The following is a 10,766-nucleotide window of genomic DNA, read 5'->3' as shown; positions in this document are numbered from 1 at the left end:
AATAATTACTCAAGGCAAGATGAATATAGTTAGCTGCAGTTCGAGACTACAAGATGTTTCAGATGGTGGATACGCGTATCAGCAACACCAAGTCAAGAATAGTATTAGGATATAGGAACTCATAATAACACCATGGTGGAGCAGGACAGAAAATGGCAGAAAGAAATTCCGAAGAGTCACCCAATCTTAAATTATATTCCTCACAACTTCACCGAATTTTCAAACATATACATCAACAATGCAATACTCATTTAAATAAATGGTTTAGAAATACTCCACAATTAAGTGGCCAATTTGGAAATGAGAGCAGAGACCTGACACGATTCCCTACCGGTTATCCACAAGGGATCTCGGACAAATCTGGAATAGTAACAAGTGACATCCGTAGACTCACACTGTAGCCACACAGCCACAGGTACCGTGCGAAATATATATGAAACAAGGTAAATAAAATTTAAATGGTAGATCATAAACTAGGACGACGGAAAACGCTCAATAGAACGGTGAAGGAAGAGAAAACACCACGAAAAGACCCGATCATCGAATAGTGGGAGGCTTCAATACCACCTATGAAGTACTAGTTAATCCCATACTCAACTGGCGCCCCGCAGAACGGCAAGATGACCAAAAATTAATAGCAACGGATACTAACACTCCGGAGAGAAAAGGGCCAATAGACTGGCAGGTTAATCCAAAATGAACTTTATAGTACAGGATAAATACATGATGACGTCAGATTACCTGGGTATGCAGAGAATTAAAACAAAACAAGAATAGACCAGGTCATACAGGAATCACAAATTACATTCAAGCAGACCAGGTTTTTCTAAGAAGAGTGGTAAACCCATGCCGGGATTTATTTCCCAATCTACGGGCACACAGGGGTAAATTAAATGCAATACCGACCATACCGAAGTGTTATAACAATTTAATTATACAACACAATAACAATACAAACTTAATGAATCTCAACGGTCATGCGTTAGCAAAAAAGGGGGGAAGGGAGCACTAACTATCGTCAACGACATGCCGTGCAGCCATCATGCCACCTCATAATGCAAACTTAAAACAAAATCACGTACCGTTACAACATAACTAACTCAGGACCAAAACCATTACCTACTAGGTTCGAAAGGAGAGGATCCATTGGTGCAATTTGTGAAAAATAACACCACCATAAGAAGTAGACGAGGTAGGACGACATGGACGTTACAACTCAATAGATTAACACACTTCATGAATAATACACCAATTTAGAGACAGAAACCAGGCAAATAAGGTCTGTAGAAGAATGCAGAATTAATACCACATGCACCCCAAAAATACAACAAATAACAACGTAGTTAACCACCATTACCAGAAAGGAAAACCCAGATGCCTAATTTTGTGAAGGTAGATAGGTTAAAATTTTACTCACCAGAAAATCAAAAGGACAGGAATGACTAGAAATAGATCACTCAGTTAACGGGTAATTCACAACTGATTACAGAAATGATTAAAAGTTGGGCATGAGACCAATCGGAAATTAGGAAATCGTACCACCAGAAGTTGGAGACCGAAAGCAGTGAAGACAGTTAAGTCCATGCCGTAAAGGCAAACAGCCATACACCACCAAGTCCGATCGACAGAGTTCCGCAATAACCAATATCCACAGGCAAATCCAAAACTCAAAAAATAGGATCTAGCACCGGGTACTATCCAGTTCCCAGTCAACCCCCCAAATAAGGAAACTAACCTAACAGATTACTCGGTTCGTTTAATGCACACCTAACAATACCACAACCGGAATAGACAGTTATATCACCAAATTAAAGTCGGATAACAAGACATAGGCAGTAGAATACTAGAACGGTTAAAGATAAATACAGGTTAGGACACCTTAACAGTTTTCATACCAATGAACAACAATGCACAGACCTAATATTATATGCAATTTTCCAAAATTGCTACAAGACAAAGGCTACTACATAATAAATTAAATTAATGATGAAAATTTAGTAATCTTCAATGATCAGGATAGAATCAATTTATGATGGACAGAGCAGGCATGCACCCAAACCAAAGGAGCAATGAGATATTAACGATTAAATAAATAGGTGCCAATAGCGCAAGTGAAAGGATCCACACGCTACGAACCACAATCACATTTTAAAATACAATGGTAACAAGTACACGGTAGTAAGCTACTACACAGTGATATTAAGATTCACATGAGACATGAATGCAGAAGATTTGGTGCAGAAAATCATAACACGTTGTAATTAATTCGCACACTACTAAACAACAATTTTTGGAGATAAAAAGGTCATACGGTCAGGAAGCAATACTCAAAACAAAAATACTATACATGGAAAAGTTACTAAATAAAATTCACACGCAACCAGAATAGTTACAAAATAATCTAAAGATAATTAAATTTTCTCACTGAAATGTAGCCCTCATCCGCAGGTCCGAACTACATACCATACGTATTATCAAGAAGCCCTTAAGAGAGAAGAGGGATCACACATAACCTGATTTTAACTGGGAAAATTGAACTCGCCTAATCCTCTTGGTGGGGTCACTCCCCAGTACCGATACTGGAGACAAAAAATGTAAAATAGTACAGGGACTTTGATACCTAGGAGCAAGCTTAGCATAAAATTTGTTAATTTCTGTACTAATGGTATAAGACCTGACAAAAACTTGATCCGCAACTTTCAAACTAGTTGAATTTCTACATTCGTCGTACTTATCTCTGCCTGTCTTACAGGATACCGACAATTTCTTCTTCTGAACATAGTTGGGTTTAGACAGGTCGGGAATATTATCAACACCAAGTTCGTTGGACATAGGAGAATACGGGGTGTAACAGAACATAAGGAACATGGGAGTTTTACTATGAGATTTGTGTGTGGCAGAATTGAAGGCATGGGCTAACCAGTGTTGGCAAGAATCCCGCTTGGATTGGTTATTGTGATGATATGCAATCAGGGAAGATTTCAGGTTCCTGTTCATTCTCTCTGCGTAAGATGGGTTTGGATAGTTTGGAGTTGTAGTAACATGGAAAATGCTCAACTCGAATAGGTACTTCTTAAACAAGTGGCTAGTGAATGCACTGGCATTGTCATAAACCAGAAACTTGGGAGGACCAAAGGATGCGAAGATAGAATAAAGGCAACTTAATTGACGTACGAGAAGTCATAAATCTAGTGGGAATAATCCCGGAAAACCGAGTATGCATCAATACGCTTAACCTGAAAACTAAAAGCGGGTATCCTAAGTGCCCATCTAGTGATTCTGCCCGTTCTTTTGGGTCGGTTCAAGGTCGAAATTTACATGTTCAATAAAGGGTCTGAATTTCTCAAGTGCAAACAGCACGTCCAAACATTCCAACTCATAGATTGAGTACTTACTCTCCAGGTTATTGAGTATCCTAAACACATAGGCAACGAGTCTACGACCGTCCTCATGGTCCTGAAAGAGTGCACCAGCAACAGTTTCTCCAGAGGCATCAGTTTGTGCAATGAAACGTTTACTAAAGTCGGGTATGGCCAACAAGGAGCATTCGATAAGGCAATTTTCAGAGTTTCAAAGGCTTCTTGCTGGGAGGGACCCAGATGAACTCGACATCCTTACGCCTCTGATAGTTAAGGGGTGAGGTACCACAGCAAAATTCGGGATAAACTTGCGGAAGAAATTTACCGTACCCACAAAGCTTGCAACACCTTTTACGTCCTTAGGTGGTTGGAATTCCCTGATAGCCTGGGTCCTAGATTGATCAACGGAGACTCCGTCGGGCGACACGACATGGCCAAGAAAGGATATATATAGCTTGGCGAAGGTTACCTTGGATAGTTTCCCGGTAAGACCAGCCTATTTCAAACGCTCAACGACTTCCGTGACATGATCCACGTGTTCTTCAAAGGTATTCGAGAAGATGACAAGACATCAAGGAATTGAAAACAAACTTAAACTAGATATCCCCTTGAATAGAATTCAGAAATCTAGTTAAAACAGCTGCTCCGCAAGATAGTCCGAATGTCAACCTGAGGTACTCAAAAATATTCCAGTCCGTGATGAAGGCGTTTCAGGGAAATATAAGTTTTAGAGAGCGGAATCTGATAATAGGATTGATTTAGATCTAACACGGTAAAGAACTTGGGCGGAGAACCACCCAAAACATGTAAATCTGGCAAAGGAATGGATTGCAGGATGATTGTACTATTAAGGGATCTGTAATCGATAACGGCACGGTACCCTCCAGAGGGTATAGGTACCAGATAAACCAGAGAGGCATAAGGAGAAATGGACGGTCTGATGACACCATCGGCAAGCATTTGGTCGATAATCCTTTTGAGTTCCAGCATGCGAGGAGGTGAAAGAGGTAAGGAGGAGTTCTAACAAGTTGGTTGTCAGACAGTTCAGTATCGTACTCCAATACATCCGTCAGTCCTAACTTGTTGGTAAATACCTCAGGAAATTGATGGCGAAAGTTACGGACTTTATTAGCTTGTTGATAATCTAAATGATCAAGATCCAACTGATCGATTTCATTGTTCTTCCCTGGTAGTGGCCAACCTACACAAGAAATTCTGAAGGTACCCAAAGGAGCATCAATAATATCGACGTTACAATTTGAGGAACATTTAAAGTAGAATTGTCTAGCCTGGAGGTCTAAAACGAATCCGGTCCTTGACAAGAAGTCAGTGCCTAAAATAATACTGCAAGCTAGCTTCGGAGATACCAAGCAATGAACCTTCCAAGTAAAATTAACAATACGCAATATCACGTCAACAGATCCAAAAACTTCCATATTATCCTTATTAGCCGTGACACATGCAATTTTGACATTGTGCAACTCAGGCAGTTTACAAGAGCACCTTATTTCATCATACCAACTGGCATCAATTAAAGTGGACTGTTGACCTGCGATGTGAGGAGGTGAAAGACGGTAAGCACCGAGCTCGATAGCTTCAGTCGCTTAAGTGCGGCCAGTATCCAGTAATCGGGAGATAGTGGGTTCGAGCCCCACTGTCGCCAGCCCTGAGGATGGTTTTCCGTGGTTTCCCATTTTTCACCAGGCAAATGCTGGAGCTGTACCTTAATTAAGGCCACGGCCACTTCCAATTCCTAGACCTTTCCTATACCATCGTCGCCATAAGACATATCTCTGTCGGTGCGACGTTAAGCAAATAGAAAAAACAACAAGCATCATCATATATGAAAGTGACAACGTTACCCGAGTCATTTAAAGCAGCAATCGGTTCATTATTCAGCTCTGCCTTCGCGAAGGTACTTTTAGACTCAACCAAATCGGAGATTTTATTACATTCCTGCCGACAAATAACTCTCTCTGAATCCACAGAAAATTCAGGGGCAAGATTCACAAGTATTACTATTAACCTTTAGTCTTTTTTTTGCGTTTTTTGAAAGAGGTTGGGCAATTATGCTTAATATGCTGCCTCGACCCACACAAATAAGAACAAGGACCAGTACTACGCTTTATTGACGGGCGAGCATTCCGAAGGTGGTCACGTAATCCACAATTATACCATTTTTAAGATTTCCACTATCCCTAGATTGAGGCGAGGCCGGGTTAAAAGGAGGAGGGTGGCTGATGGGTCTGGCCGCGTCCCCGTGCTTCACATATTCAGCAAAGGTACAAGCAGCCTCTAATTCCACAAAATTAGTCGGACTCTTCCTGAGGAAGAGGTAGGATCGGTTGTAGGGAGGAAAACCTTTCAGAATATGCGCTACCATTTCTTCTTCTGGCACCGAAATTCGAAATACCATGCAATAAAACCTCGAGTCTAAGATATAGTTGAGTCCTAAAACAATATTGAGGAAACAAATTTTGCAGTGCTAAAGAAGGAATAAATTTTGATAGTACAAGCTCATGAAATTCCGTAATCTTTATATTCTTCGAAATAGCTTCAGAAATTTCACGTTTCAGGATTCCCTCACAATGGCGGAACAAGGCATTTAGAAATATTCAGTTCACCAGTTGGAACAAGTTAAAGATGAGTTGAAAAAACACTTACAGTGTAGTATCTTGCCGCAGTCGTCAGTACGCTTCAACATAATATCCTTACTTACGTATGGTAAAGGTAACCCTTAGAGTGCACTAAAAAATTCCAGGCGAGGTGCATTAAATGATAAAAAAATTTGAAATTAAATTGCAAGGTTGACGAGGGCGTAAGCCCTATCAAACCAACTTCACCCTGGGTCTATCCACCCCGCCAAGCGGAGAAGCACGCCGTCTTTCCATCACAGAACCTTATTGGCGACAAGCCAGAAGTCAGATCACAGTCGCAATGTTTACGTGCGCATACTCGCTCGGTGGAGGGGGAGAGTGGCGAGATGGTTCATACCGACGACACTAGAATGCAGAAGAATACTGGAAAAGACACTGTCTGGCCATACACCACAGATGGGCTCATTAATAACTTTAAAGCCGATGGAAATTAATGTTTATAAATATTGAAAACCATAGTATCTGTGACCATGAATCACTTGATGAATAACGCAGCGGCAAACCACATTAAAGACACGAATTTCAATGGCCATGCCGCCAGCACTGAAGTATTCACAGAGAGGATATACATTATTACTCCGGTAATAGGAGGATAAATAAAATAGCTAGTCATTGTTGAAATAGGGATCAGCAGAAAGGAAAAAGGAAGCAAGGAATAGTATTGGGTAATATTTTGGAGATAGTATTTATTATTAATACTATTATTTATTTATTTTCCTAAAATTGTACATGTACAAATACACGGAAGTGCCTCCATCCCCGTATGTATGTGTGCATATTCTCTGCTGAATATTCACAAATATATAGGCAATTTTAAATTTACATACACTGACTGACAGAGCAAATGCAACACCAAGAAGCAGTGGTCAGAACTTTATGCCAATTGCAGGGTAGACTGACGTCACTGAGGTATGCTCATGATGTGAAATGCGCCGCTGTGCTGCGCACCTAGCGAACGATAAATGGGACACGGCGTTGGCGAATGGCCCACTTCGTACCGTGATTTCTCAGCCGACAGTCATTGTAGAACGTGTTGTCGTGTGCCACAGGACACGTGTATAGCTAAGAATGCCAGGACGCCGTCAACGGAGGCATTTACAGCAGACAGACGACTTTACGAGGGGTATGGTGATCGGGCTGAGAAGGGCAGGTTGGTCGCTTCGTCAAATCGCAGCCGATACCCATAGGGATGTGTCCACGGTGCAGCGCCTGTGGCGAAGATGGTTGGCGCAGGGACATGTGGCACGTGCGAGTGGTCCAGGCGCAGCCCGAGTGACGTCAGCACGCGAGGATCGGCGCATCCGCCGCCAAGCGGTGGCAGCCCCGCACGCCACGTCAACCGCCATTCTTCAGCATGTGCAAGACACCCTGGCTGTTCCAATATCGACCAGAACAATTTCCCGTCGATTGGTTGAAGGAGGCCTGCACTCCCGGCGTCCGCTCAGAAGACTACTATTGACTCCACAGCATAGACGTGCACGCCTGGTATGGTGCCGGGCTAGAGCGACTTGGATGATGGAATGGCGGAACGTCGTGTTCTCCGATGAGTCACGCTTCTGTTCTGTCAGTGATAGTCACCGCAGACGAGTGTGGCGTCGGCGTGGAGAAAGGTCAAATCCGGCAGTAACTGTGGAGCGCCCTACCGCTAGACAACGCGGCATCATGGTTTGGGGCGCTATTGCGTATGATTCCACGTCACCTCTAGTGCGTATTCAAGGCACGTTAAATGCCCACCGCTACGTGCAGCATGTGCTGCGGCCGGTGGCACTCCCGTACCTTCAGGGGCTGCCCAATGCTCTGTTTCAGCAGGATAATGCCCGCCCACACACTGCTCGCATCTCCCAACAGGCTCTACGAGGTGTACAGATGCTTCCGTGGCCAGCGTACTCTCCGGATCTCTCACCAATCGAACTCGTGTGGGATCTCATTGGACGCCGTTTGCAAACTCTGCCCCAGCCTCGTACGGACGACCAACTGTGGCAAGTGGTTTACAGAGAATGGAGAACCATCCCTCAGGACACCATCCGCACTCTTATTGACTCTGTACCTCGACGTGTTTCTGCGTGCATCGCCGCTCGCGGTGGTCCTACATCCTACTGAGTCGATGCCGTGCGCATTGTGTAACCTGCATATCGGTTTGAAATAAACATCAATTATTCGTCCGTGCCGTCTCTGTTTTTCCCCAACTTTCATCCCTTTCGAACCACTCCTCCTTGGTGTTGCATTGTCACTGTCAGTCAGTGTATTTACAAATGTTCCGCTTTTTCTACGCTAAGTTGTCTACTGCTATCCTACAGTGTGTCCCTTTTCACATTCCTATCTCTTATCAGTTGTCTAAAAAGCAGTGGCGAAAGGACTTGGGTTAAGACGCAGCAGGTCGCTATGCAAGTTAGGTTCCAAAAAGTATAAGAAAATAAAATATATTAATGCAACGTAAATTTTAATCTAATAGCAGTTGTATATTATTGTTTGAAATAACTCCACATGTTGTATATGAGTTAATAATGTTTTTAAATACAGAGGATATTATGAGTAAAATTTCCACGAACCTACTCCGCTGGCGTAGCAGGGGGAGAAGTGATACTCCCACGTGGCGCGTCCCAGGTGGCGGACAGGGGGTCCTAAGCGGCTTGCTGGCGGACTTGAGGGAAATAAAATACCTCTCGCGGACCAAACACACAACCCCTACTGTGGGTTGGGGGACGCAGACCAAGAATACACCCACGTTATTCCCTGCCTGTCGTAAGGGGCGACCAAGGAACCACGAAACTACTTGTGATTAGTACCACCATGCGGAGAACATCATGGTTCGCTTTTACTTGCGCGTAGTACCACTATATTAGGTACCAAATAGGTTTGTGATTAGTATCATAGGAGCACTGTGCGATCGGCTTCTGCAGTACCTGTGATTAGTACCACCATATGAGCGGGACCATGAGATGATAGCTACCATGGTCCTGCCTTGTCTTTGATTAGTACCAACTCTATGAGGAACACCGCAGAATAGTGCAGGTCCCTGTGGCTAGTACTCTTCTGTGATGAACACCATAGGTTTGCGTTGCCTGTAAATGGCGCCGCAAGGTGAGAAAACCCATAGGTCTGTATTGCATGTCGAGTTTCATAACCTGTGTGTAGTACCATAATGTGTGGAATACCGCAACTCTCTGCTACTTTTGATTAGTACCGCAACATGACAAATACCATGTTCTACCTTCCTAGACTTAAGTAGCGTTATGCGGGGCCGATAACTTGGATTTTCGACCCCCTTTAGACTGCAAGCATCATCCATTCAGTGTTACGCTATAGCAACAGTCCCTTGGTCAGTAATCCTATTGTTTTACGTAAGTTTCTGTGAATGTAAGGCATTGCGGGTCGCATCCACTGATTGCTTTAAATTCATGTCCATTCGTTCGTTCTTCGTCCTCACGTATTGAGTTCTGGTCAGTTGAGAATTTTGGACTTTTAATTTGTCATACCATTTCGTAACATTGGGGGCCGATGACCTCGATGTTAGGCCCCATTAAACAACAAGCATCATCATCATCATTAGTTAAATTTTGTAAATATTGTAAATTTATTAATGATGAGGTGTGTGTTTAAAAGAAAAAGTTAGTGTAAATTGTATAATACTGTATTTTAGGAAATTGTCTTCCTGTCTATTCATTGACAATTTAATGCTTGATAGTAAGATATTTTTGTGTGCCATTTGCCACCAAGGTAGACACCTCCATTGCATTTGAAGTGATTTTGATTTGATTGTTCATTTCCGCTCTTATATTTTTTTAAATGGGAGATAAATTAATTATACTCTCCTGTCTCATACATCTTACACACTAAATGGAATAACCTTGCCGTGCTGGTTTCTCCTAAGATAGTCAGTAATTCAGAGGGAATGTCATCAATTCCAGGAGCCTTGTTCCTATTTATTACTCACAGCTCTGTCAAACTCTGACCTCAAAATTGGGTCTCCCATTTCATCAGCATCAACAGCCTCTTCCTATTCCCGAACCAAATCATCTACATCTTTACCTTGATACAACTGTTGGATATGTTCTTGCCATCTTTCTGCTTTGTCTTCCTTTCTTAGAAGTGGCTTTCCACTTGAGCTCTTAATATTCATACACCTAGATTTCCTTTCTATAAAGGTTTCCTTAATTTTCCTGTATGCAGCACCTACCTTCCCTAGGACCATACAACCTTCGACATCCTTGCACTTCTCCTTGAGCCATTCTTCCTTAGCTACCTTGCACTTTCTATCCACTTCATTCTTTAATCGCTTGTATTCTCTTCTGCCTTCTTCATTTCTAGCATTTTCGTATTTTCGTCGTTCATCAATCAGGTCTAGGATCTCCTGAGTTATCCATTGATTCTTACATGATCTTTTCTTCCTTCCAAACATTTCTTCAGCAGCCCTACTGACTTCTTTTTTCATGAATATCCACTCTTCCTGTATTGTGTTTCCTTCAGCCTTTTCATTTAATCCTTTTGCAAAATGTTCCTTGAAACAATCCCTCACATTCTTTTCTTTCAACATGTCTAGATCCCATCCCCTTGCATTCCTTCCTTTCTTCAATTTCTTCAACTTCAGATGGCATTTAATGACCAACAAGTTGTGGTCGGAGTCCACTTCTGCTCCTAGGAAAGTGTTCCAACCCAACACCGGGTTTCTGAATCACTGCCTAATCATAATGAAGTCTATTTGATACCTTCCAGTGTCTCCAGGTCTCGTCCACGTATACAGCCGTCGTTT

The sequence above is a fragment of the Anabrus simplex genome, chromosome X, assembly GCF_040414725.1.
Source record: "Anabrus simplex isolate iqAnaSimp1 chromosome X, ASM4041472v1, whole genome shotgun sequence".
NCBI classification, from domain to species: Eukaryota; Metazoa; Arthropoda; class Insecta; order Orthoptera; family Tettigoniidae; genus Anabrus; species Anabrus simplex.
The sequence above is the reverse complement of the archived record's forward strand: the minus strand, read 5'-3'. Positions refer to the sequence as shown.